Source organism: Phocoena sinus, chromosome 4, assembly GCF_008692025.1.
Source record: "Phocoena sinus isolate mPhoSin1 chromosome 4, mPhoSin1.pri, whole genome shotgun sequence".
Lineage (NCBI taxonomy): Eukaryota > Metazoa > Chordata > Mammalia > Artiodactyla > Phocoenidae > Phocoena > Phocoena sinus.
The window spans coordinates 31,410,058-31,416,622 of NC_045766.1; the positions used below are offsets into that span (position 1 = coordinate 31,410,058).

At 36.7% G+C, this 6,565-nt stretch overlaps 1 pseudogene; it reads right to left on the bottom strand.

Annotated features, from left to right (window-relative positions):
- Positions 1-247: 247 nt before the first annotated feature.
- On the bottom strand, positions 248-2,679 carry LOC116752594 (annotated as a pseudogene).
- Between the last annotated feature and the right edge of the window lie 3,886 nt (positions 2,680-6,565).

Genomic DNA, 6,565 nt, shown 5'->3' on the forward strand with positions numbered 1-6,565 from the left:
TAACATGGTACTTCCAGTGCTATCTTCTGGAAGAACAGTTAGGTCTCCAAAGCATGGGACTTCAAACAGGCCATTTAAACAGGCAGATTATCAATGACTAACGTACTCAATGGGAGGCCTACAGGTCAAGATATTCAGTGACTAAGTGGCCTACGTACACCTTGCAAGTTTTCTGTAAGATATTTTCAAATTTCTTACAGATTTTTTCAAATATCAAATGTAAGAGAAAGCCTATTTTAAAAGTCTCTTAGGTATTTTCAATGGTTTCTGAATTATCTGTAGGAAGCTCTGACTTGTATAGAGTTTGATGTATGTATCCACCACTAAATCCAAATCGTGTTTTATATCAAAATTTATGTTAAGCAAAGCCAAGTTACCTGAACTTTGGTCTGTCAAAGTGTTCCTCGGGTATGCTTTGAAACGTTTTCACCCATTTTCATAGCATTCATTCTCAACCTTCATCACAGGAAGAATGCATAGGACCTTCAGCAATGCATAAACATTAGGAAAAAACTTGATGTCTGGCAGATGAAGCGCTTCATAAATAGTGGATGGAAGTTCTATATCTTTCCCTTTGTGTTTCCACTTGATTCTCCAACAATGCAGCTCAGCAGACAGCGTGTCAGGATTATGTAAATCACTTCTGTACATGTCAGCGTGATGCTCCTCTGATGTATTGAATCTGAGCTGTCCCATGACTGAGGGTACCAGAGATAAGCATTTAAGAGCTTTGACGTGCTGTTCTGAGAATATTTCTTTCAGTTTCTGAATAATGTGTTCCACTGTTGGAACACTTAGAGTTTCTTCATAGTAACTCTCAGAGGTTAGCTGAGATTCCAGGTTACTATGCTGAGCTCTGCGAAATTTCCCTGGGAGTTTCTTCTGAATATCAAATTTGGTTGCCAAATTTGTGGCTTCCTCAAACCAAAACTCATGATAAACTTCGATATTTTCCATCACTTCATTTAGTGAATGCAGCACTACAGTCAAACTACTGGCTGCAAAGAAGACATCAGAGGTTTGCCCCTGAAGATTTTTCCCAAAGGCTCTTGTGAAAGATAGAACATTTTTAAGAACAACAATGGTAATGATGAAATCAAAATCCGTTACCGCACTACAGAGTACAAATGCTCGGCCAGCTATACAGTTATTCCATTTAACATTTGTGTCACTCTTTATACCATCTAAACATAAAACCAGTGCTTGTACGAGGTCCACTGAGATTTCAAAAGCATCATGCCTGCCTGTCCACTGAGAATGGCAAATTTCCTTCAGTTCTCTGTCCCTTTCTGCATTGTTCTGAAAGAGGACAGAAATTACATTGTCAAGTTCTAAAAGCAATTGTGGTGATCGATGGAAGAAAGAACAAACTTCCCCAATTGTTTCTAATGTGACAGATACTCCCATAACAGGCACTGATTTTGCCAACCACATATTTAAGGTACAGGAAGAGCACAGTGTGTAGATAGCTTGGGGGTATTTCTCTAAAGTCTAGAAGCAACAACTATCTTTGGAAACAAATCCACTGGACACAATGTAAGCCTGGCCACGACAGTACTCCATGTTTAATCCCCACTTCTCAGTTATCGTAGTGTGAAATTTCACAGCCAAATTTTCTGCATCAGCTGCATAAGGCAGGAAGCCCACAGATTCCTCTCTCAGGTTGTGAGCTTCGTCAACAAACCTCACCAACACAGGCAGGTGCTCTTCCCTTGCTATGTCCACCACATCGTCAGTGATGATGGAAAAGAAGTGAGAGCCTCTCACTTCCCTGAGGGTTTCTTCATGAGTGCAGCCCTCCCTGATCTCTAGCATCCATTTCTGCTGTGTTTTCAAACAGAACAGTGTGTTAGCTGCTGTTGTCTCAAAGCGCTTTATCAGAACCTCTTCACCAGAATGGATCCCGCACTCCAGCAGTGCTTGAAAGTTATCAGCAGTGAATAGACCTTCGGGGATTTCATAAGCTTCATGTCCATCCAGACATGAAGACATGTTTTCCCATAAGAATCAATATTTCAAATAAAGATTTTAAGTATTCTTTGTTTTCCTTCTCTTCAAGGGTTAAAGGTACAATGTCTTCATCCTTCTCTTCACCCCCTTCTGCACTGGGGTTCTGAGCATTGCTGTTGTTTATTTCCTTATGTTTTGGTTCCTGTGCAGAAGTTTCATCAGGTTTTTTTTTCTCTGTTTCAGTGTCCTGATTTCATCCTCACTCAATGCTTTTATTCGTTTTCTGTGTCTACTGTGTGGATTATTCAAATGGCTGGTGAGATCAAATATTGCTGGTATTGCATTATCTAGAAGAACTGTCTTTTAAGGGCTAGTTCTACAGATCAAAGAAGTCTCAAAGTGTATGGCACACAATCGATAATGTTTATGTAGTTGATCAGGTATTTTATCTTCTAAGTCTGCTCTCCTGCACTTCTCCACTTCTGGCATCTGGCTGGATCACGCGGGAACCTGAAAAAGGCCAGGTCCGACTGCATGCTCTTCCGCGCGCAGCTGGGGATCCGCGCAGAGGTTCGGCACCGCCGTCTGCCCGCCGGCCGGGACAGCCCTCCCCGCCCCCCCCGCCTCCGTGCTTAGGGCAGCCAGCCAACCCCTTGGGCTGGGGAGGGGAGCTGGGCCCCCCGGCTCGTCAGGGCCGGCGCGCCGGGGGGAGGGGCGGGCCGAAATCATTTTAATATTTGATTATTGAGTAAGCCTGTCAAGGTTTGCTGTGACTCAAGACTGCTATTTATCATATCTCTTATTCAACTACCCACCAATCATCCAACAAAAAAACTCCAGAGGTTTTAACATTAAAAACAGATTATCTCTAAAATTCAGTTTAAATTCTATCTAAAATTTTTGTCTAAAAGGGAACTTAATGTGTGAACATTTATGTATGATTTTCATTGTGGTTCAATTTCCAAGGAGGATTTACCGCTTTTCCCACTCTGATATCCTTTGTGCTTTAGAGAAGAAAGAGCTGAATTGCCCAGTTTGATACATTGCAGCTTTCCCCATTTGTTTATACCAGACATTTTTCCAACAGCATTCTCTAAATTTATGATATCATTTGTCTACTGTCTTCCCATGGCATCTAAATTGCAGTTCTGCTTTTTGTAAAATCAGATTTTGTGTGTGTTGTGTGTGTGCGTGAGAGACAGGGAGGGAGAAAGAGAGAGAGTGAAAGAGGGAGGGAAATTGGAGGAGAGAGAGAAAAGACTAGAGAGAGGAAAGGAAAAGTCTTTTATTACAGCAGAAAAAACTATTTTATTATATAATTTTTCTTGTTTTGGGTAGAAACTGATTTGTAAGAAAAGTTCATATTTTTATATGCATGTTCATCCATCGTTTTTCTGTGTGTATAAATGGACTATTATGCTTTGAGGTTAAAGCAAACATTTAACTCAGTTTTCATATGTTTCTGTGTTAGGCTGTGGGCAAAAGAAGTCTGCCGCAAAAATTTTGTGGTGCTTAGTAAATATAAATTTGATACAGCCAGGAGTGATGTAATGTGGTACGTCAGAAACCCCATTCGTCTTAAGACCCCAACTGCTTCAACAGAAGTCAGCACTTCTCACACTTTCTACTCATCCCACAAGCCTCCACAGACTTCTTGTAACCTACAATGATCTCCATCAAAATAGAAAAATAGAGAGAAGATGTTTTAAAAACTATTTCTTTTAGAGAAATAGAGTGCCCACTGTCACAACTAAACAGTGTCTGGAGGACTGTTGTTCATTGTGCTTTTTGGTATATAACCTTTAAAAATTGTGAATTATTGTACACCTATAATTTATATAATATTATACATTACATATACACATATGTATATATGTACACACACACACACTATAGAGGGAGCTGCATAAAATAAAAAAGATATAATGAGATTACTGAAACAGTGCTGGGGTTCTCATTAGGCGAATGACTTAGCTCACCTCATTCACACTCCAAAGATTTCTGTTGCCTCCACCAGGTAATGGATCTAAACTTTACATCTTTCCTTCTCACTACTAGAAAAAATCCTTTCCAACACATTTTGAAGACCAGACTCCTAGTGTGAGAAGTAATAATGAAAACTTAAAAGGTTATCTAAAGTCATTTGTGACCAAGTTTACAGTTTCTCTATTCTCTACATTTCAGTTGTTATTAAATGGTGACTGTATTTGTACAATATAGCCATTATTTATTTTAATAAATATCAAATGTTCTTTCTAAAATATATTTCTAAAAGGTAAGTAGAACAAATAATAATTTAGTAGATTGTCTCACAAAATTTAATCTGCCTTCCGTAACAAACAGATATTTTCATGAGTCTCAGGAAAGACCCAAGGACACCTAATAGGTATTATACACTTTTGTTTCTAAATAAATCTTTTATTGAAAATATCAGAGAGAGAGAGAGAGAGAGAGAGAGAAGAATCACAAATTATAAGTGTAAACCCATGTAATCAATACTCAGATCAAGAAATAGAGCACTAATCAAGTGTCCCCGAAGTCCCACTTTTCTCCGTCTTAGTGATTATTGCCACCAAGTTAACTATTATCCTTATTTCTATTACCACCAATTTATTTTTACAAATGTTTGACCTTTCTGTAAATGGAATCATACAGTATATACCTTTCTGTGCCTGGCTTCTTTAGTCCATCACCTTGTTTATGAGATTGATTCATACTCTTTTGTGTAGAAACAGTTTGTTTTTCATTGCAGCATAGTATTCCATTGTATGAATATTTCACCATTTATTCATCCATTCAACTATTGATGCTATCAATCAATCAATAATCTATTCTTACCATCCTGGATAGGATTTGAAGTGCAATGTCAAATACAAATGCTGATAGTGGGCAATCTTTGCTCATCCATTCCCAAAGTTAGGGGTACGTTTTCAATATTTCACACTTAAGTATCATTTTTGTGATAGTTTTTTTAAAATAATATTCTTTGTCAGTTTAAGGTAATTCCCTTCTTTTATTGGTTTGCATTTTTCAGTAAATATTTTTTTGTTACAGAAAATCCTTTTATTCCCAGTATGCATAGAGGGTTATTTTTTTCCTGCTGTGGTCTTACATTTTATCAAAAAATTTTTACATCTATTGAGACCTATAGTGATGTTCCCTGTTTCATTCTTGATATATGTTATTTGTGACTTCTCTGCTTTTCATTGTTTAGTCTTACTAGGAGACCAATATCAATTCATTGGTCTTTCCAAGTAATCAACTTATTGATTTTTCTCTTGCATGTATGTTTCTTATTTATCTTTGACCTTTTATTGTTTATTATTTTTATTACTACTAATTTTACTCTTATCTTTATTTTTTCTTCTTTACTCTTTCTTGGGTTTAATTTGGTATCTTTTCTTATTTCTTGAGATGAATACCTAAACAATTGATATTCAGGCTTTTTGCTTTCCTAAGATATGAATTTAAGTTATAGATTTCCCTCTAAGCACAGTGATAGCTAAATTACATGTCTCAAAATATATTTCAGTTATTATTCAGTTCAAGTATTTTACTATACATTATAATCTCATCTTCAACTCATTAGTTACGTAGAAGCATGTTGCTTAATTTCTAGATGTTTGAGGATTTTTTTTATCTTTTAGTTATTGATTTCTACCTTTATTCCACTAAGATCAAATAATACATTTAAATTGTTGGAGTCCTTTTAAATTTGTTGAGTTTGGCTTTTTGGCCACAGATATGGTCTATTTTTGTAAATGTTCCATATATACTAGCCAAAACTGTGTATGCTGTCATTTTTTGGTGCATTTTAACAAAACAATGTTTCTACTTTGCTAACGGTGCTATTCAGATTATCTATAGCCTTACTAATTTTCTGGATGTTTGTTTTATCAATTATCCAAAAGATGTGTGAAATTCTGCCTCTCTGATTGTGGATTTGTATATTCCTCATTTTAAACCTGTCAGTTTTACTTTACGTATTGTGAAGCTGTATTAGTAGGTCTATAAAAAAGAATTTTTATATCTTTCTAGTGGATGGACCCTTTTATTATTATTAAAGATTTCTTTCATTTCTAGGAATGTTTCTTGCCTTAAAGTAGATCTTATGTGACGTTAGTATAGCAAAATCCGTTTTCTCTTGGTATGTGTTTGTATAGTATATCTTTCTGAGTCCTTTTATATATAAGATGTGTTTCTTTCTCATAAGAAGCATATAATTAGGTTGTCTTAAAAATATTTTAATCATTTGACAATCTTTACCTTTTAACTAGAATATTCAGACCGTTTATATTTTAATTTAGCTGCTGATACATTTGGGTTTATATCCACTATATTATTAATAGTTGTTTTATTTGTCTCACTTGTTTTATGTTCCTTTGGTCCAATCTTTGCCAAGATGCCAGGCCTTTTTGCCCTGTGTCAGTCAGTCATTGCCTTTGACTTCCTCTTGGGGTCAGGAGCATAACCTCCAGGGGAAGCTGGTTCCCTTTTGGTTAAGGACAATTCTTCAGATAAGGGAAGCTGTGAGCCATTAGCAGCAAACACTCAGAACAGCTGGAGTGCAGGTACGCTGGCCAGCTAGAGGGGATCTGGGCAGGGCACCATCAGT